Source organism: Acinonyx jubatus, chromosome C1, assembly GCF_027475565.1.
Source record: "Acinonyx jubatus isolate Ajub_Pintada_27869175 chromosome C1, VMU_Ajub_asm_v1.0, whole genome shotgun sequence".
Classification (NCBI taxonomy): Eukaryota; Metazoa; Chordata; class Mammalia; order Carnivora; family Felidae; genus Acinonyx; species Acinonyx jubatus.
In genome coordinates this window covers 154792668-154815823 of record NC_069381.1, presented here as the reverse complement: position 1 = coordinate 154815823, position 23156 = coordinate 154792668, and the positions used below count along the sequence as shown (strand labels likewise).

The 23156-nt window shown below is 37.9% G+C and overlaps 1 long non-coding RNA gene across 1 annotated transcript in view; it reads left to right on the top strand.

Annotated features, from left to right (window-relative positions):
- LOC128314056 (uncharacterized) overlaps positions 1-19927 on the top strand; it is an 84569-nt gene extending 64642 nt beyond the window's left edge. The window contains exon 5 of the long non-coding RNA XR_008295415.1: positions 16355-19927. This is a non-coding gene — a long non-coding RNA (uncharacterized LOC128314056). The remainder of the gene's footprint in view (positions 1-16354) is intronic.
- Positions 19928-23156: the final 3229 nt, after the last annotated feature.

Here is a 23156-nt window from a genome sequence, read left to right as displayed (position 1 = left end):
GTTGTCATATCAGATAATATCAAATCTGCACATCCTGATTTATAAAATACATTATGGAAAAATACTCACTGATGATAACCTGGACAGTTAGGGATGTTCTGTCAAAGGATGAATGTGGTTAGCAGGCCTCATCAATTTCCCTGCCAGAAACAAACAAACAAACAAACAAACAAACAAACAAAATATGACAACGTTGCTTTCCTTTGTGAACCATCTTAAAAGCAAATGACAGGAGCAATTTCTCTTATTCTTTTACTGGCACAACATGAATTCATGCTCATTAGAGGGTTGAGTGTGCAATGCATTGCAGGGGCTCTTTTGTAACTTGGGAATATTAATTAAGTCTTTGCTCAATATCCAGTCACTAATTACTATTTAGCTCCACCAGTTCATGTCTTGGTCTTTATGTGTTGCTGTTTTTTCCAGCTCAACCAGCCTCCTTTGCTTGGCAGTGTTTTGCCTTCGCCTTTGCCTTGTGTGTTTGAAACCATTTCTCTGGTGTAGTTTATTCTCCAGCCTTCACAGAACCTCAGCAGCATAGTGTATATTGTTTTGACTGCATTGAAATTCTGTTACAAAATTCTCTCTCCACCTCCTCCCAACACCCACCATTTTCATGTTGTTTTCAATGATATCTTGCCAACATCCTAGTTTCCTGGGAAACTTTGAAAGACATTTTTTTTGTTTTTGGAGCTATATAATCTTAGCAAAAATAATCATAATGGTAATAGGTGGGTGTGTTATTGTAGGAAAAATGTAATGTAAGGAATAGTTTAATCCATAGGAAAGAATGCAATTGTGCATAAGATTTCTGGCTAGAACATTTTCCTCCCAATGGTAGAGAGGTTAGAGGTCTGATACACAGAGAGGTATGATTCCTTTAAGATTGCTGCTTTGTAGTTTAAGCTATCCCTGAATGCTCCGGGCAACTGACCAACTGGACTGATTGAATGATTTCGGGGCTCTGAAAAGCTACTTGGCCCCAAATATTTCTCTAACCCATGTTCAGAAGAACCACTTCTTAAGGGCTTTCTGGTAAAGATCTTTGGGGTTAGTAGCACATCTGTTGGGACTAGTGAAACTACCATTCAGAGTTACCTAATGGAAAGCAAACACTAAAGGAATGTGCGCTCATGGCAGTTTACTTTTTGATAGAAAGGACAAATCAGAAATGGTAGAGAAAAGTCTAGAAAATGCCTAGAAGGAAGCACAGTGTAAGAGAATATTTAATGTTTCAAAATTCATCAAAGGAGAGGAGAAGGAGGAAACTTTTAGGGAATGTTGCACAATTATCCATATAGATATATTTATTCATCATTTCACACAGTTCTTATTTGTTTATGGCCCAATTAAATTATTCAGTGTCAGCTATGTAATGCAGTAGTTTTTCACATTTTAAATTTAGTGGCCAAATAAAAGTTACACAGACTATCCATGTGTAAACCAAATGAAAAGAGAGCTCTTTTGATTGAAGAGGGTTGGAGTATTTAGGGATTGCACTTCCCCACGTCAGTCTCTGAGGCAGCCTCTGATTAAAGGCTGGTTGAGTAATCAACATCCTTTGAAATGAAGGACGTTTATTCAATAGATTTGTGATTCGAATCACCATGTTGGGAAGAAAAATCACTCTTCACGAAAGTTGGTAAACCTGAGAATTTGCTGATACCACCACTTCATTAATTCATTTGCTCATTTTCTCCATAAATATTATTAATAACCTGTTTTGTGCCAGACACTGAGACAAGCTCTGCAGATACAGCAGTGACCAATGTAGACATGATCTGTGCCTCACGGAACTGACATCTTAATAAGAGTCAGCTATGTGCTGCTACATGTCCTCTTTGAACAAATCACTTACCCAAAATATTCTCCCTGTATCCAACTACACTTTGCTCAACACATATTTTTCCATAGATAATGAACTTAGACATGTCTTACAACAACTTGCTCATGCTGTATAAAGTTCAGAAGATTATCTAGGTAGATCTATTACAGCAATTGAAAAGATAATTTACAGTATGTTGAAAGATCACCAAAGCATTACCCAATCCCCAAAGACATTATTATTCTGTGGCCAAAATGTTGGGGATTAAAAGGTTTTTCTCTTCATCCATACTAATGTTTCTCAATTCCCCCTATCAATGAAGTTCTTTGAGTCACTTAAAATTAATTCTCTGAACAAACTCAAATATCAATATCTCATTTATTTTAAGCCTTTCTCTTCTTTGTCACCAGCATATCATAGAAAAGTAGAAACCCAGGTTTCCATACTCTGTGATCTCAGGAAGCCGTCCAAAGGAGACCTGCTGACCAGCTTCATGGAAGCCACTGTGTGTGGTCTTCAGGGTCTGCCCTTCCAGAGGCCCGAACTTTCTAGAGTTGCCAGGATCAGTACTTTATATCTTGCCATTTCTCCTCTCTGTGTCCTTGGAACTACATGTCACGTCTTTTCTTTTAAACCTACTTATTAATTTTATTTATTTATTTATTTATTTATTTATTTATTTATATTTTATTTTTTATTTTTTAAAATTTACATCCAAATTAGTTAGCATATAGTGCAACAATGATTTCAGGAGTTGATTCCTTAGTGCCTCTTACCCATTTAGCCCATCCCCCCTCCCACAACCCCTCCAGTAACCCTCAGTTTGTTCTCCATATTTATGAGTCTCTTCTGTTTTGTCCCCCTCCCTGTTTTTATATTATTTTTGTTTCCCTTCCCTTATGTTCATCTGTTTTGTCTCTTAAAGTCCTCATATGAGTGAAGTCATATGATTCTTGTCTTTCTCTGACTGACTGATTTCACTTAGCATAATACCCTCCAGTTCCATCCACGTAGTTGCAAATGGCAAGATTTCCTTCTTTTTGATTGCTGAGTAATACTCCATTTTATATATATACCACATCTTCTTTATCCATTCATCCATCGATGGACATTTGGGCTCTTTCCATACTTTGGCTACTGTTGATAGTGCTGCTATAAACATGGGGGTGCATGTGTCCCTTCAAAACAGCACACCTGTATCCCGTGGATAAATGCCTAGTAGTGCAATTGCTGGGTCATAGGGTAGTTCTATTTTTAGTTTTTAGAGTTTCCATACTGTTTTCCAGAGTGGCTGCACCAGCTTGCATTCCCACCAACAATGCAAAAGAGATCCTCTTTCTCTGCATCCTCGCCAACATCTTTTGTTGCCTGAGTTGTTAATGTTAGCCATTCGGACAGGTGTGAGGTGGTATCTCATTGTGGTTTTGATTTGTATTTCCCTGATGATGAGTGATGTTGAGCATTTTTTCATCTGTCTATTAACCATTTGGATGTCTTCTTTGGAGAAGTGTCTATTCATGTCTTTTTCCCATTTCTTCACTGGATTATTTGTTTTTTGGATATTGAGTTTGATAAGTTCTTTATAGACTTTGGATACTAATCCTTTATGTGATATGTCATTTGCAAATATCTTCTCCCATTCTGTCGGTTGCCTTTTAGTTTTGCTGATTGTTTCCTTCATTGTGCAGAAGCTTTTTTATTTTGATGAGGTCCCAGTAGTTCATTTTTGCTTTTGTTTCCCTTGCCTACACTATTTGTTAAGTTTATATTGATAACCTTTGAGATAGCTAGAATCACTCTAAAGTGAGGTAAGACAGGACCAGAAAATCAATAGCATAATAATAATAACTAATATATCAACTGGTTATTCATAATTACTTTGATCTTCACTGCAACACTAGAAGGAAGGAGTTATAATGAATCTCCTCTGACAGAGGAAGAAACTGATTACCAGAGATGTGAATTGACTAAGGTTCACACAGTTAGAAAGCCTCTGAGCCTAAACTCAAAACTGAGTCAAATTGGTACCCATTGTCTGCCTGCAGTTCTGGACATTTGGGATCATTCTTGTCCTCGGGCCTCCACATTTTCTCACTTTCAGACTCTTGAGGAAACCCATTAGGAAGAAATTTTAATCTTGATATTCTACGAGAAGGATATGGAGCAATAAAAGTAATTAGAACTCCTCCATAAAAAGAGCAAAGATAGCGTGGTCAGTTAATAGTGTCGACCTGCTGACTTGAATGGTGTGGCTGCCTCAGCAGAAGACCTGCCCTGCCTCCCTCTTGCCTTCTTTCTGCTCCTCAAGTACACAAAGCTCTTTCCCATTGGTAGCCTTCACACTGCTTCTCCTCTGCCTGCTCTGGTGCCCAAGACCTTCTCCTGGCTAGCTCATTTCCATCGTTCCCATCTCATTCAGACACTGTCTCCTTGGAGAGGCCTCTTCCAACCATTCTGCGTAACCTACCCCATTACTTCCTGTCCTGTCACCTAGTTTTGTTTTCCTCACACTACTTGCACTCTCTAAGATTAGCTTGTTTTACTTTGTAAAAATTGTGGTAAAACACACACAACGTGAAATTTACCGTCTTAACCATTTTAAGCATGCAGTTCAGTGGTATTCAGGGCTATTGTGCAACCATCACCACCATCCATGTCGACAACTCTTTCATCTGGCAAACCTGAAACTCTGTGCTGATTAAACAATAACACCCATTCCCCCACTGTTCCAGCCCCTGGCAACCACTGTTCTACTTTCTGTCTCTGGAAATGTGACTGCTCATGGACCTCATGTAAGTGGCATCATACAGTATTTTGTCTTTTTGTGTCTGGCCTATTTCACTTAGCTCCAGGTTCATCCATGTTACAGCATGCGTCAGAATTTCCTTCCTTTTTAAAGCTGAATAATATTTCGTTGTATGTACTACAGACCACATTTTGTTTATCCATTCATCTGCTGATTGACACTTGTTTGGCTTTCACCTTTTGGCTGTTTTGGGATTACTCAGCTGAGTGATTACTCAACTGAGTGATTACTGAGTTGTGATTACTCAACTGCTGCTAGGCACACAGTGTATAAATGTCTCTTAGAGTCTTTGCCTCCAGTTCTTTTGGTCATATACCCAGAAGTGGAATTGCTGGATCATATGGTAATTCTATTTTTACTTATTCAATAGTGTCTGACATACTCATTATTTTCTGACTGAACAAAGAATGACTTATTTGACAATAGGACACATAGTTTTTCATTAAATTTTAAAAGTACATGATACATGTAAGTCGAAGAAGGAGGAGTAGGAAGAGGGGGAGGAGGAGAAGGATGGGGAGGAAGAGGAGGGGAAGGAAGAGAGAAAGGAGGACTACAGCAACTTAAAATCTATAATAGGGTTTAATTGACAAGTAAGTCTCTCTTTCCTTGCCCCTAACTACCTTATATCTCTACTTAGATTCAGCAACTTTTACTAATTTCTTGTGTGTTCTACTTGAAATATTCTGTGAATATACAAACATATTTAATATATTCTCTCTTTTTCTTTAATGGTAGTATACTGACTTATTATCAAAGTGAAGGATTGACAGACAGGATGAGACTAATCAGCTCAAGAAGTTTTAAGACCTCAAAGTAAAAAAAAAGTAACCCACCAGGTCAGAGTTACGAGGAAGAAATAGCTCCAAGACTCAGGATCAGAGGTCAGAACAGGCAGTCCTCAAGTAGAGAGGAACATTCTTACATCTGTTATTTAAGTCCCTATCTGAATGTGGCAATATCTTCTATCTGCCCCTTGTTTACTAATTAACTTCCCAGTGTCTCCCCTTTACCCGCCAAAGGAAAAGCTTAGGTAGCAGGATGGAGGGATGTGATGTTTAGTTTGACTGAGGAGTTTGAGGTCACAGCATCATGTAGAAGCGGGATATATCCAATAACACAATCACAGGGGTGGAAGTGGTGGGCACGAATCTGGGCTAGCGATAAAGACTTGGGTATCACTTTTTGGTGGGTTGATGAAGTTTGCTGGCAACAAGTAGACATCAAAGAAAGTGTATCAGGAAAGAAGAGCAGTAAGCCAAGGACTGAGCTCTGTCAATGTCCACGGACATAGTGGTGGGAAAGGGGAATTATTGAAGACAGGAGTAATCAGACCATATCATCATTAACAGATGAAATTTACTCATGAGCACAAAGATGATGTTTCTTCATTTAAGAACTTGGAAGTTCACTCTGATTCAGATAAGTATTTCCAGTAATTTATTTGCTCTAAGATCAAATGCTTTCCTAGAAAATTAGTCTGTAAAAATATGTAACTCTAAAAGAAAATGTTCACTGATAAGGAACAAGAAAAAACAACGTGTCCTGTTCACACACACTGTTCTTAACATGATCCTTTGACCAAATAGTTGCCATATTTCCACTATTCCTTTCAGTCCTTCTTCCCTTCTTCAATTTACTTTAAACTATCATGTTTCCTCTCAGACTTACTCTTTTCTAAACCTAAAACAATAGCTGTCTTATTCTGCATTGCAATGTCATTTTTCTTTATCTACGTGGGATCAACTCTTCCTGAATCTTCAGTTAGGTTTTTGTTGATTTTCCTATAAAAGTTGCTTCTAGGTTTCTCTTAGGAACACTGTCCACAGTGACTTATTCATATTTTAGAATAAAACCTCTGAGTCTTCACATTTTTCTTTCTCCTCCTCCTTACTGTTTCTTTCAGGCCCAAATATGCAAGACAGCCTCCTGAAAAGCAGACACCTCTCTCATGTGAAACTTCAAATAATACCAAGAATGATCTTTGTTTTAAAGGAATCATGGGAATCTGGTTCTTTGGCTGTTTTATAAGGAAATTTCACTGTGGCTTTCTCTAGCACTCTCTGAATCTCAATGCTGTTTTATTTTTTGAGGGGGACCAAGAAGGTAATTCTGAATCCTAGTAAGTCCATAGACACATATTAGGACTGCAGACTCAAGCGCCAGAACTATAAACTCATAAAATGTAAGCCCATGCTATACAGAGAAAAGAATAATAGTGAAGAAAGAGCCCAATTATTGTCCAGAAAATACATCTGGGGAAAGAGCCTTAAAAATTATTAAAGGCTTTGTATGTGTTTCTACCTATTTGTTTCTATTCAACTTGCCTTTATTTATAGTTTATCATGTGTCAGGCACTCTGATTAATGCATTAATGTAAAGATAAGTAAGCTTTATAGAACATAGGTAAGAGATAAAACGAATATGATCTTTCACAGAGAAAAGTAAATATAACACCATTGGTGTTACAAAGTCCCAAAGGAATAAAATTGTCAGTTGGAATAAGGTATTGGAAGGGATTTTCTTTCCAGTTCAAAAAAGTAACCAATGAAAGAGACATGTCAAAAAAGCATAAAACCCTGTATGAAATTCAGAAGGACATGTCAGCTATATTTAGTAATGGAAAGCTGGAAACCATCATACTTCTTCTAGACATGCTATTCTACCTAAAGAGGAGCATCTAATAAATCCTTAGCTAGCTTGCTGACAATTTCTCCTCTGATAGGGTAGGGCAAACAATGAGGACAACAGCTACACTGGCTGTACCTCTAGCCAATTTGAAGGACTGGTCAGAAAGAGGGAAGTGATGGGAGTCCCCCTTCAATGTGAAGGAAGAGAAGTTATGAGTGGCTAAGCATTCCTCTAGACTTGGAGAAAGCAGCTTGTAGAATGTTCAAGGGAAATGTGTGCATGTTCCATTGTCTGAGGCTAAGAAGAAATATGACTGAAGAGAGATGGGAGGCTGTACAGGGCCAAGTGCTGACAAGGTAACCAGAAATCATCTCGAGTAGGAAGAAAATGGGGAAGCAGCCATGGAAAGCAATGCAGGAACCTAAGTACTCTGAGGAGTACTTTCACATGGAAAGGCCATGTGAAAAAGATGCAAGCAGGGACACAAAGTCAGGGGCACCCAAACAAGTGCCACAATCTTGAAAGTCTAGCAGGAATCAGCCTGTACAACCTGATGGGGCATGACACTTGTTTGACACAATAATTGTTGTATTTTCCCTGTGAAGTTCTTGTTATCTTGTGCCCTTCCCTCATCAGCAAGCTAGACACAGACACCTGTTATCTCGAAGGATGACTGTCACAGCACACAACCAGGAGGAAATTTAGTCCCATTCTGGGGTCTGATTTGTTATAGAACTTTTTCAAATGAGAAATACCCCCAAGCCCCACACCAACCCACTGTGCCCCATGGCTATGCCAAGTTTGATTCTTTTTAAAATCATTGAGATAATTTCAGAAAGCAAAGTTGAGCTTTTATGTTCTTAAAGAAATAATTTTTCTATTATCCTCATTTTTCTCTAAGACAACATTAGCAATAATAATGTTAACACTTGTTAACAATAAAAATAACAGATATTACTTAAACTATTTTAAGACATTTTATTACAGATGAATTTCTTCATCGGTATATACATGCAGTAAGGGATACTACTCCCTACTCATTGCCAACAACAATCCTTACCACACACAAGTACACAAGAACTCCATGGGCGTGGTTGAGTGAGTACCACAAGGAAGGGAGGTGTGTGAACTCCTTTATTAAGAGCCCCAAGGCAGAAATTGTGAGCTGTGGAGACATCACCACCTGTTGTCAACTCAGCTTAGGCAGTTTCATTGGGCAAGTTCCTCTCTATGCTTTATTAAAGAATGGCGTATAGAAATTTTGCAAAATAATTATATGGTCTCTTTCATTTTTGCAACATCTAAATTTTTGTCTTCTGGAAAGGGGCTTATAGGCCTTACCGTGATCTACCTTAGAACCATAGTCAACATAAAGTGCTAATCCTATTTTTTTCTCACAAGAAACAAAATCATAATCCTATTAATTGCATAATAATTCCTCTAGAGTATTGTTTGAAGAATTAAATATAATTGTCCTATGTCATTGGTCTCTCCTGATATCTTTATGCACAAGACAGAGCTTATACACAATAATGGTGTATGGATTGGCTTTGTAATGGTTTAAGTACTCTTTGTAAAAGAGAATTACTTAATGGATAGATGGCAATGTAAAAAGAAACTTCTAGTAGTATGTCAAAGGAATCTCTCCTGTTAAAGAATTGTCTAACAATGACAAGAATGAAGTGGTGCCTGGATAGCTCGGTCAGTTAAGCATATGACTCTTGATTTTGCTCAGGTCATGGCTTGTGAGTTGGAGCTCTGAATTGGGCTCTGTGGTAACAGCACAGAGCCTGCTTGGGATTCTCTTTCTCCCTCTCTGTCTGCCCCTCTCCCCTCTCAAAATAAATTGACTAATTTAAAAAAATAATGATCAGAATGAAGACATGAAAATCATAAATAATTGTAATATAGAAACAAAATAAAACTGGTGGGAATAGAAAATATACCAAATAACAGAATCAAAATATTATATCTCAACTTATTGATAAAGTGGGGTTGAAATAAATAACAACTGAGAAAAGAAATGTAAATTCCCACACTGGGACTAAAAAAGGGTCAATTTTTATAAATCCAGATCATGGGGAAAATACCTTTAAGAGCAGGTCTCAAGAAAAATGTTGGGTGTTTTCATTGATTAAAGTGTCAACATGAACCAGATTAAAGAGGTTAATAAATTTTGAGAGAGAGTTTGCATTTTAAAGCTGCATTAGTAGAATAATGATGAACACATCTAGCGCAGTGCTTCTCTCAACTGTGCTTTGTCCTGAATATAACTCAATCAGGTATTGTATTTAATTCTTGGTACCACATTTCAACATTGACAAGCATTTGGAATAAGGCAATTAGGATTTTAAGGAACTAATTTTGGTTTCTTTTTATTTGGCTAGAACCACTTTTTACAAAAAAGAAACAATTCCTCCCTCATTCCATCAGATCTTAGTGGTATTATCTGTCATTGTACCCTCCCTCATCTTCTAGCCAAAGTGATTGGTCCAAGGACTAATGTGATTTATGTGTTGGAGGGTCAAGAGTTTCATATCTTTGTATGATAGACTTTAAGAAGTGGGCTTGGGGCAGCCAGCTGCCAACTTTCTAGCCAGGAGTCTGTTCCCAGAAGAAGAGAGTGAGGTCAATATGCCAAAAGAAGCAAATAATGGCGTGCAGGAGCCAGCTCAAACTGGCCTGTGCGAACCAATTGTTAAGTTTTCATGAAATTTGTGAGCCAGTCATTAAAGATAGCCATTATTAAAAAACAAATGACATGAACTTACCATTAACTAAAAGCAATACATAGTATTATACATAAGGGGAATACATATCTAAAACTCACCATTTCCTAATTATTTTATGATGTTATTTATGATTATTTATGGCTATTGTTTCCTAAATGATGGAAATATCATATAATGATGTGTTACTTCACATCTCTTCTCAATTCTGTGGTCAATGACATTTACACCAGTAGTTTGAAATCAGCCATGCTGGAAATATTTACATTATAGAAATTGACAAACACTACCAATCAAGGCTTAATTTATTGTTTTGTTTATTTTCTAGACCAGAGATTAGTAAACATTTTCTGTAAAAGACAAAATGGCAAACAAATCATGCTTTGCAGACCATATCATTTGTCAGAACTACTTACTTGAGCCAATTCAGTGCAAAAGCAGTTATAGACAATACATAAACAAACATGGCTGTGCTCCAATAAAACTTTATTTAAAAAAACAAGCAGCGGGCCAGATTAGGACCACAAGGCATAACTTGATAATTCTGTTTCTAGATTTAGCAAAATTATAGAGAAAATGTTATGCAGATTAAACCTAAAGGTGTGTCATTCTAAAGATGTTACATTAGAAATAGTGCATAGAAATGAGGAAATATTATTCTAGTATTCAACAGCTATAATCCAATTCAGCAAAGAAGTCAGTTATTGCAAAAAGAATGAAGCTCCCACATATATATTTATTGTTTCCCTTTCATCTTTCTTGTCTGGATTAGTAGGCTTGAGCTGCCAAACAAAATACCATAGACTGTGTGGCTTAACTAACAGAAATGTATTTCTCATGGTTCTGGATGCTGGGAAGTCCCAGATCAGTGTGCTGGAAACAGGTTTTGTTCTGAGGCCTCTTCTCTTGAGTTCTAAGCAGCCTCCATCTTGCTGTGTGCTCACGTGATCCCTTGTTTGTTCACATGCAGAAAGAGAGAGGTCTCTTTTATTTTTCTCATAAGGCCACCAATCCTATAGGATTAGCACCTCACTCCTATGACCTCATTAAACTTAATTACCTCCTTATAAGCCCTATCTCCAAATATAGTACAGTGGTGCTTAGAGATTTGTCTTAGTCTGTTCAGGCTGCTAAAACAAAATACCTTAGACTCGTGGCTTGAACAATACACTTTCTTTTTCTCTGAGGTCTGGAAACTGGAAGTCTGAGATCAAAGTGCCAGCATGATGAGGACCCCCTTCCCAGCTGCAGATGGCTACCTTCCCATTGTGTCCTTACATGGTGGGGGCGGGTTTAGGGGGAGGGGAGAGAGAGCACACTCTGGTCTCTTTCTATTCTTATAAAAACATTAATCCATCATGAGGATCCCACCTTCATGACCTCATTTCAGCCTAATAACCTCCCAAAGTCCCCCCTTCCTCATGTTATCACACTGGGGGTTAGGACTTCAGCATATGCACTTTGGAGGAATACTTTCAGTACATAACAGGCTTCAACACATTAATTTGTGGGGGACACAATTTAGTTTACAACATTATCTTTCCTGTAAATGAAAATAGCAACTAACATTCAGGTCAGAGCTATACACATTCTTAAAAGCAATCACATTTGGCTACAGATGTAAGAGTTTGGCAAAAATCAACAAAAGCATTCTATGGAAATAAATCAGCTATATCAAATTTATGTAAAGAGTATTATATATTTTATTATTATTCATAAGTCATTCTATACCTCCTTTCTATTAGTAACATTTGCAATAAGCTTATATATGTACGTACACACGTAATTTTGTTTTCCTTCAGAGACCTAGTTGCTAAAACATCTATTCACCCACCACTAGGTAGAGACAAGTAGAAGTGAAAAATTGGAGAAGAATCTGAGGGAGTATTTAAGCCCCTGGATCTAACTGTGTTTGTAATTGTCAGATCTACCCTTGTGCTTTCTAGTTACATGAACCAATAAATTCCTTTTATTGTGGTTGCTTAAAGCTTATCTTATTTTATTTTATTTTATTTTAAGTTTATTTACTTATTTTGAGAGAGAGTGCACGTGTGAGCAGGGGAGAGCCAGAGAGAGAGAGAGAGGGAGAGAGAGAGAATCCCAAGCAGGCTCCACGCTGTCAGCACAGAGCCTGATGTGGGACTCCATCTCATGAACTGTGAGATCATGACCTGAGCCGAAATCAAGAGTTGGACGCTCAATCAACTGAGCCATTCAGGTTCCCCTAAATCTAATTTTAATTGGATTTCTGTCACTTGCCATCAGGAATCCTGACTAATATTAAGTGTCACAGACAAGGTCAGGAAACTGAATTTTTTTTTTAAGCATTGAGGAAGAAATTTCTGAGCCCTCCCTTTTAGGATCAAATCAGACTTTAGTAGAAGGAAATGATGAGCTCTGTTGTGAAACTCTGGATTTTGCATTCCTAGCTTTACTATTGCCCTTACTCTGCCCTTGTGTCCCACTTTGACAATGGGATCCATTTCTGAGCCCCAATTCCCATTTTTTACCCAGTTCTGCAAATAAGTCTCCTCTTTCTTGTACCTGGTGTAAGTACCTTTAGAACTGGCCCTGCCTTTTTCTTACCAATTCCCCTCGAGTTCTAGCTGCTGGAACATAGTATCCCCTGTTCTCCCAGCCTGGTGTGTAGCTCTATGAAACTTGTTTCTTCCTGATTTTTATATCGGTGCCCTTGTGGGGACATGCTCTGATGGCCCTCTCTGATGTCAGTTGCTATTCTCATCAACCACATCCAGTTGGTAATGTGATCCACTGGATACAGTGTTCTGTGTTTGCCTGCTACACTAGACCCTTCGCAGAGTCTGCTGCTCAACAGAGCCCACTTAACTGTCCTTCCCCAGCCAGGGCCTTCCTTATAGGGTGGGCTCTTCCCAGGCCTCTGCTGCAGCCAGCAAGGCAATCCCTATCGACTCCTTCTCAGAACTGTAGCACCTAATGTCTCCTCTTGTGGAGAAAACAAAATCACACACTCAAGTTTGGAACCCATTTGCATGAATGCTTTTCAACTTGAGACATGAGGGTTTGTTCCTCTTGAATACCGAGGAGAGTAGTCTACCTGTGAAAATAAAACATTTAATAGTCTCTAAATGTATCATTTAAAGACAAATTAATTAACTGTAGTGAGTTGACATGTACTTAGGTGATTATACAAAATAAGGCCATGCTTCGGATTCTGTGTCTCCCTCTCTCTCTGCCCCTCCCCCCGCTCATGCTCTCTCTCTCTCTCTCTCTCTTTCTTTCTTTCTCTCTCTCTGTCAAAAAAAAAAAAATTAAAAAACAAAACAAAACCAAAATAAGACCAAAGACTATCTCTGCTTGTTTATTTGTAACTTTTCCTTTATCTGTTCTTTTGAGATGTCAAAGCCACTAAAATCAAGGGTGGAGTGAGAAGCATTAATCTAAGAGCTCAAATAACAACAAAAGGTTCAGTTCCCCGGTCCACAAAAGAAGAACCATGTGTATGTCTAGCCTTTGTTAGCATATCCCTTTGCACAATGGGTGCAGACACAGCCTAGCATCTTAATACTGGGTCCCATTAAATTGATTTTACTTTTAGCTTGAAAAAAAAAGGAATGAAAACATATACATTATGTTCAAACAATTATGTGTCAACATCAGAAAGTCAAGACTGATGAATTCAAAAGACTGAAAATAAGGTGGGGCACCTGGCTGGCTCAGTCAGTATTGCATGTGCCTCTTGATCTTGGGGTCCTGAGTTTGAGCCCCACATTGGGGGTAGAAATTATTTTGAAAAACGACAGGAAATAGGGCAATTTACTTTGCTCCACTTGAAAAAAAGTAAGAATGAAGCAAAATGGGGCTAGTTAACAACCTTAGCCTGTATGAAATTTTTTCAGATGCTATAGGAAAAAAAATGGCTTTCAAAAACAGATGTTGATGGGGGAAGACGGGGAAACGATCTTTAGCAGGTAAGACAGGATCCATTCAAGATCATGTATATAGTAATGTAATTATTACAATAGAGAATTTCTCTCTTGAATCGTACCAAGGCTTCCACTGGGGATTTCCTACAGTAATGGGATTTGTCTTAGTTGTTCCCTGGAGCAGCTGTGCTCAACCTTTTTTGTTCTACAATTCACTTCCTGGATGACATTTAAATATGTGACATTCCCACAGGCATGCCCAGATTTTAATGAATCAAAAACAATTTTTGTGTGTGCAGAAATAAAACACTACAATTATTTGTAATGGCCGGGGCTATTAAATGTACATCAGTAATGGATAGGCAAGGCTGCCAGTGATGCTTACTTCCTGATACATTAGTGGTAATTTCACATCTTTTCCTCCCACTCAAGAAAGCATTATGGATTTTAGATGATTGAAAGTTATGTTATTTGAAGGCATAACCTTAATATATTTGCAAACTTGAGAACTTTAGCTTTCATTACTACACATTAGTGTGATGCACCTTCCATGTGGTTGAGACTTATAGCCTTGGCATTTAGGTCATCAAGAGACAAGAGGAAAGGGGAAAGCCAAAAGGAAAACAAGCCATTTTGATGCAAAATGGCAATAGGTGGGCAAGAGAATAGGGGGCGAAACAGAAAAGAATTGGAAGGAGTTGTGGAGTGTCAGACCACCAGCTCCTCTGACTTGCTCCAATTTAGCAGATGTGGTTCGGAAACAGGGAAGCAAACAGACTGTCCTTTATCCAGAGGAATCACAGGCCTGGGTAGGGGTGAGAAGGTGGCCTGGATTGGGGCCAGCATGTCTTAGAACTTTTTGTGAACACACTTTGTAAAGTTAGGAGACAAGATACACTTTTGACAGCCGGTCTAAATAGCTAAAATGCTTTCCCAAAACCCACTTCCCAAGGAGAAGTTAGGACTCACCATTTTAGTATGAAATAACTTCATTCATATTAGGCTTTTACATTTAAAAAATTCCCCTTTCTGGGGTGCATGAGTAGCTCAGTCAGTTAAACCTCCACTTCTTGATTTCAGCTCAAGTCATGATCTCATGGTTCAGGTTGTGGGATAGAGCCCTGTGTCTGGCTCTACACTGACAGCAGAGCTTATTTGGGACCCTCTGTCGCTCTGTCCCTCCCCCGCTCCCCTCTCAGTCTCTCTCTCAGTCTCTCTCTCTCTCTCTCTCTCTCAAAAATAAATAAGTAAACATTTTTTTAATAAAAAAAATTCTCTTTCAAAGCAGGACATCTAATTTGAGAGTGCTGAATCCTAACCACTAGACCACCAAGGAGCGACCAGGACATCTAATTTGAAAATACATCATATCACAACTTTTAAGCATAGTATGATATTAAGAAATTTAATAGGAATTTTAACTTCAGAACAGAAGTATGTGTCAGAATACTGGCAGGACATAGTTGGGCACACTCAAAGGGATAACTGGTGAACTTTAATAAAGGAACTATTGACAGAGGTAGGATCAGGGTCAAGAGAAAAAATAAGGGATGGCAAGGCACCTTAGGATAAGCAACACTGGGAAGCCATTGCCATCCCTAAGCCTGAAGGGATGGGAGGAGGGCAGGTCGAGGGGGGTGGTCATCTGACAGAAGCATGGTGAGGGGAAAGGAGGCAATCCCAGCCAGAGCACCGCCAGGGAGGAGGGTGCACAGAAGTGGCAGAGGGGTCCAGGATTTTGTATCTTGTTGGCGTTTCCCATTGGCTGATCTAATCAGAGACCAGAGGGAGAGGAAACAGAAACAGAAGTGATGGAATCCCTGAAAGTCATCCTCCATGGGCACAGGGCACAGAGAATGGCTCCAAAGGGGCAAATAGAGAATAACCTGCCCATAGAGTTTCTTTCTCCACAGCCTTCTGCCACCCTGCTGCCCGGCTCTGCATCACTCTGTAAAGTTCTGACAGTGTGGGTAGACAGGAAGAACTGGCAAACTAATTCTTTCTGGATTTTGAAATGCTCTCCATTTTGATTTGGGGAAAATTCTTTTAACATCAAAAAAAAAAAAATCACAGTCAAAACAACAACAATGGCAGTTTCAAGAAGCAACCTGGACAGTCTAAATCAAACTTTTTCTTAAAGCATAAATATGGCCTGGAATATAGTTTTTAATAGAATTTGGTTCCTGTAGAGGAAAGGCCATTGAGGTCAACAAATTGTTCTTGACTTTTTCTACTTTACTTAACTGTGTGAGGCCCCATAATCTGCAGGACCCAAAAAAAGACATGCCCTTACCATTCCAGACAGTTTGTTCATCAACTCTGAAGTGGTTTAGGTGTAGTAATTTTCTTTCTTTTAGGGAAGTTCAAAATGTCAACGAATAACTCAGCTTGAAATTAAAAAAAACCCAATCGATTTTGAGTCAGTATAAAAATAAAATTGTTTAATTCTAATGTCTAGGAGATTACTGCAGAAACCTCACTTTGATGCCTGGGTGCAAGAGTTTTACTTCTCTGAGACTTGTGGCTCTACTTGTTTCTTTCATGATGCCTGAAAAGCCAGGTAAAAGAGATTCTACTATTATTCTTACTTATAAGTCCTAACTCTAATTTTGTTATCTCTAACACAGTTTTATTATCATAAGTTTATAACATCCCATTAAAAGTTACAAGCTCTGGCTGTTAAAAGTTGCAGCACCCCCCCCCAAAAGTTCTATGTTCAAAAATGGTTAGAAAATACTTTATTAAAAAAAATAAATGGTTTTTGTTAGTACAGAATTTCTCATCTCCATATTCCAGTGTGAATGATGAATTACGTGAGTGGGTGGCTAATGGGTTCGTCCTTCCCAGACTTCCTTGACCGCAGAAGTCAAGGAAATGTCACACATCATCTTGTAGACTAAAGTTTCATGGAATAAATTTTCGAAGCATGGTCTTAACAGCAGGTCTCCAAGCTGCTGTTTCTCTCATAACAATGTATCCTGGTAAGATGAGTGGTGAGATTTTAGGGGCCGATGGAAGCTTCTCTAAGTGTAGAGTTGGGAAAACTAAGTTTGTTTGGTATTTTTTTTTTTATTTCACTGCTCACTGGCTGAGTAACATTGAACAAAGCATCAGGATATCTCTGAGACTCAATTTCCTCATCTCAAAGAGAGGAGTAATTATTTTTACCTGACTAGGTCGTTAAAAAATTTTCAAAAACAAGTTGGCAGTTTCATAAAATGTTAAATATATACCTACCATATGATGTAGCCATTATACTCTCAGCTATTTATTCTACATAAAGGAAGGCATGTGTCATATAGGAATGTTGATAGTAGCTTTATTTGTAGTAGCCAAAAATTGAAAAAACTCAAAAGTGTCCATCAATAAGCAAATGGATACATAAATTGTGGTAGATTTATAAAACGGAATATTAAGGGAGTGAACTGGTCACACATGCAACAACATGGAAAAATCTGAAAAAAATTATGCCTAGTGAAATAAGTCAGACAAAAAGCATTCACTCTATAGGATTATACTTATATAAAATTCTAGAATGTGCAAACTAATCTATAGTGGCAGAGAAAGGATCAATGATAGCCTGGGGTTCCAGGGGAAGAGAGTGGCAGGGATTGGCAGGAAGGAGGATTTATAAGGAGTCATGACTAAACTTTTGGGAATGATAAATGTGTTCACTATATTTTTGCTGCAATATAGAATTCTAGATTGACAGGTTTTTTTTTTCTTACAGTACTTTAAAGATGTTTCTCCACTGTCTTGCTTGCTTGCCTTGTTTCCAATGAGAAAATTACATAGACCAGGGGTATATGAAAGATACATCCTTTTCCTCAGTACATAACAAGACCTTTTTTTTTTCCTCCCCTCTGACTGTTTTAAAAGTTTTCCCTTTATCACTGGTTTTGGGCAATTTGACTATATACCTTCTTGTAGTTCTTCTTTCGTGCTTGGGTTCATTAAACTTTTTAAAACTATGGTTTATACTTTCACCAAATTTGAAAAAATTTTGGCCATGATTTATTCAAATATTTCTTCTTTCCCACACCACTCTCCTCTCTCCTTCAAAGACTTCAATTATACCTATATTAGGCAACTTGAAATTGTGCATAGCTCACTGATGTTCATTTTTTTTTTTTAAATCCTTTTTCTCATTGCATTTTGTTTTGGATAGTTTCTGTTACTATCTCTTCAAATTCAGTAATCTCTTTTGCAATGTCTTTTCTGTATTTAATTTCGTCCAGTGTATTTTATTTTTAAACATTTCATATTGTCGTTTTCATGTAGAGAAGTCTGATTTGGGCCTTTAAATCCACTGTCTTCTACATCTGTACTTAACTTTCCAAACATGTGGAGTACAGTTATAAAAGCTGTTTAAATATGCTTATCTGCTAATTCTAACTTCTGTGCCAGTTCCAAGTCTGCTTTGATTGATTGATTTTTCTCCTCATTTTTGGTTATATTTTCCTGCTTCTTGCAAGCCTACTTGATTGGATGCCAGATATTGTGAATTTTGCCTTGTTGGGTGCTGGATATTTTTATGTTCCCATAAACATGCTTGAGCTTTGTTCTGGGATGGTTATTTGGAAATAATTTGATCTCTTCTGGTCTTGCTTTTTGTGATTTGTTATGCTGGACAAAAGCCATGTTTAGTCTAAGGCTAATTATTTTCTTTTTTTAATGTTTATTTATTTATTTTAAAAATTTTTTTTCAACGTTTATTTATTTTTGGGGGGACAGAGAGAGACAGGGCATGAACGGGGGAGGGGCAGAGAGAGAGGGAGACACAGAATCGGAAACAGGCTCCAGGCTCTGAGCCATCAGCCCAGAGCCTGACGCGGGGCTCGAACTCACGGACCGCGAGATCGTGACCTGGCTGAAGTCGGACGCTTAACCAACTGCGCCACCCAGGCGCCCCGTGTTTATTTATTTATTTTAAGTGAGAGAGAGCATGCACATGTGAGCAGGGGAGGGGCAGAGAGAGAGGGAGAGAGAGAGGATCCCAAGCAGACTCCACACCACTAGCACAGAGCACAATGTGGGGCTTGATCCCACAAACTGCAAGATCATAACCTGAGCAGAAATCAAGAATTGAACACCCAACTCACTGAGTCACCCAAGGGCTAATTATTTTCCACTGTTGAGACAATACCTTTCTTAGTATTTTCTGTCCTCAACTCTGGCAATCTACCAAGGTTCACTTGGCCAGATCTGTCCTGCACTGTGGCCTGGAAAATCTCTCAAGGTAATGTCAAAGCTGTGGCAATTGTAGGGCTCACCTCATTTGTTTCCCATCTCTCAGGGAACACTATTCTTCCGTATCTGAAGTACAGTACCTTAATCCACCAGCCTTTCACTCAGTTGTTTTAGCAATTCTGTTGCTCAAGTCCTAGAGCCATTATATCATTAGGGATTATAAAATGATGATATTGGATTCTCTATTTCTGCATTTCTTAGATGGAATTATTTTTTAAAATTTTTTTCTTCTATCATTTAGTTAGTTACCTGATAGTCCAGTTCATAAATAAAAGGAAGAATAAATGCTGTCTTGCCATAGTTTTTAGTTTTCATAATAACTAGCTATTTCACTGGCATCGTCGAAAGATAATCAATGAGTTGCTTTTAAAAATTATACTTACATTATCATTGTGAGGTCATGGAATTTAATATATTTGATGAGTTTTTATATATTTTGGGTTTTTTGTGTGTTTAAGCTGTTCCATCTTCGGCCAAGAGGAGCCCTTTCAGGTTGATGCCCCCTTCAGATTGGCATTATTCTGATAGCTTCCTTGGTTTCTGACAAAACATGATATCTCAGATTCATTAGCTAGACTTCCTGACCCAGACATGAAGTGAACTAAGTAGCCCCCATTCTGTTTTAGTAGGAAATGATATTTAGACAGCATAATCTGGGTGCTAAGATTGTTTGTTTCAGGTGAGTAGTCACTGCTTCCAAGCCCATTTAGTGGAGAGCTTACAACTAAGTATTTCTAAAAAAAAAAAAAAGAAACACAAATCATGAATTCATACTGATATTTACTATATAAATTTAAGATTATAGAGTTTTACTTAATTCTTTGGTTTTATATTTGTATGTCTTTTCTCTTATGCTAAAAAACAATTTTGTTCCTAATAAGAAAATTACTTATTTGCATATATATAAATATATATTATATACACACACATGTGCACATATAAACATGTACACTGTACTTCAATAAGACTGCTTAATGTAGATGAAGAATTCTTTGCATTTTTTCCCATTTAGGATATATTCCAGTAGAAATTTACAGACAAAATACTGTGTTTTAAAGTCACTTGAAATAACTTTTCTTTCAATTGTTATGGCAGCTAAATAATCTATATTTGATAAATTTGTCAATTTTGTTTGTCTTTTGTTTCTATTGATTACTCTTTTTTAAATTTCCTTTGATTTTTAAATTATGTAAAATATTAAATGGTTCCAAAGCAACAATGTACTGGTAAACATTTAACAACTGTCTTCCTAGAATAAAAGCTCTGATTTTGCCCATTTCTCTGGTGTAAATATTGCCACCATGGTTGATTTCAAGCTATCAGTGTTACATCACTGAATGCAGAAATTGGGAGGTACACAGTAGCACACCATTATGTCATATTTCTACCATACAATACAATAATCTCAGTCGCATAAATAGTAGTAAAATGGAGTTAAATGATTAGAGACTGATGAGTTGTTAGTATTTATTATCTATTTTAATATAATTTATTTAATACTAAGTTCATATAATTTAATTTTCAATAATGGCTGTTTTATAAAATTCTCACAAACTTAACAACTGGCTCCTGCTAGCTAGTGTGACCTGGCCCTGGGACACCTCTGCTCCAGAGTCAAAACCAAATAACAAAGCATCCCAAAAAGGATTGTCTTCATACCTATTCTTTCTCCCAGTTTTCTCCTTTGCTCTATGGGTAACCATTTTTACTAGATTTTGTCTCATCCTTTCTTGTTTATTTTTGAAAATAAGCAGACTATTATATATTTTCTTAATATGTAGGTAGCACACACTAGACACTATTCTGCTCCATGTTTAACTTAGAATTTTTATTCTTGTTACATTGCAACTCCCTTAGGACAGGTGAAGAGGTAATGCTTAAACATCACACTTTGGTAGAAATTAGATTTCTTGAGAGATGACAAGTGTCTGAGTGGGACTTGGTTCCATTGAAAATAGGGGTAAAACCAGGCATCTGGGAGCTTTATACACAAACTTTACAAATTCACCCAGGATCAAAGCAGGGAAAAGCCAGGCTTTGGCAAGCACTGAGGTGACGAGTTTGCATGATGAATGCTCAGGTGCTGGCCGAACTTCTTCTACATATAAATCCAGCTCTCTTCATGGAAGTCATCCTACCTCCCTGTTATAAAACTTCTGGCTATCAGAGGGACGAATTGGTATTTTAATGTTCTAGGTGGATTTTTCAGCTGAGTTAAATGTGATAGGGCTGTACTTATATCCTTGTGACAGTCATTTCTACAGTATTTACACATACGTACTGTATGGGACTGAAATCTTTCCTCAATATTCTGTTTCTGATGACTTTCCTTTGAAAGGACATGACAGATCTTGGAATTCACATCATTATCACATGACTGCTTCCAAAGTCATGAGATTTTAAACCTCTTTGTTCCTGGGGTGCCTGGATGGCTCAGTTAGTTAAGCGTTGGACTTTGGCTCAGGTCATGATCTCATGGGTCATGAGTTCAAGCCCTGCCTCAGGCTCTGACAGCCCAGAGCCTGAAGCTTGCTTCTGATTCTCTCATTCTCTCTCTGCCCCTCACCTGCTCATGCTCTGTCTCTCTCTCTCTCTCTCTCCTCTCTCTCAAAAATAAATAAGCATTATAAACATTAAAATTTTTTTTTTAATTTTAAAAAACATCTTTAGGGGCACGTGGGTAGCTCAGTCGGTTGAGCATCCAACTTCGGCTCTGGTCATGATCTCACGGTTCTTGGGTTCAGGCCTTGCATCGGGCTGTGTGCTGACAGCTCAGAGCCTGGAGCCTGTTTCAGATTCTGTGTCTCTGTCTCTCTCTGCCCCTCCCTTGCTCATGCACGCGCGCACTCTCTGTCTCTCTGTCTCGCTTTCAAAAATGAATAAACACTTAAAAAAAATTTTAAAGAAATTAAAAAAATAAAAAACCTCTTTATTTCCTACAATGGCACATCCCATCTTGCATTCACCTTGATAGATGATATCATTAGTGATTATTAGCACTAACACAATCATATTTACATGACAAAGGCCAGAAAGATTAAAAGGCTTTTGGCATGATTTGTTGGCTGTTGTTCACCAGAATGGGCTCTTATTTATTTATTTATTTATTTAATTTAGATCCAAGTTAGTTAGCATGTAATGCAACAATGATTTCAGGAGTAGATTCCTTAATTCCCCTTACCTATTTAGCCCACCCCCCTCCCACAGCCTCTCCAGTAGCCCTTTGTTTGTTCTCCATATTTAAGAGTGACTTACGTTCTGCTCCCCCTCCCTGTTTTTATATTATTTTTGCTTCCCTTTCCTTATGTTCATCTGTTTTGTATTTTAAAGTCCTCATGTGAGTGAAATCATATGATATGTGTCTTTCTCTGACTAATTTCTTTTAGCATAATACCCTCTAGTTCCATCCATGTAGTTGCAAACGGCAAGATTTCATTCTTTTTGATTGCTGAGTAATACTCAGCTATATATATATATATATATATATATATATATATATATATGGTGTGTATATATATATATATATATATATACACACCACATCTTCTTTTTCAGTTCATCCATCGATGGACATTTGGGCTCTTTCCATACTTTGGCTACTGTTGATAGTGCTGCTATAAACATTGGGGTGCATGTGTCCCTTCGAAACAGCATACCTGTATCCCTTGGATAGATACCTAGTAGTGCAATTGCTGGGTCGTAGAGTAGTTCTATTTTTAATTTTTTGAGGAACCTCCATACTGTTTTCCAAGGTGGCTGCACCAGTTTGCTTTCCCAACAGCAGCTCAAAAAGGTTCCCCTTTGTACACATCCTCGCCAACATCTGTTGCCTGAGTTGTTATTGTTAGCCATTCTGACAGGTGTGAGGTGGTATCTCATTGTGGTTTTGATTTGTATTTCCCTGATGATGAGTGATGTTGAGCATTTTTTCATGTGTCAGTGGGCCATCTGGTTGTCTTCTTTGGAGAAGTGTCTATTCATGTCTTTTGCCCATTTCTTCACTGGATTAT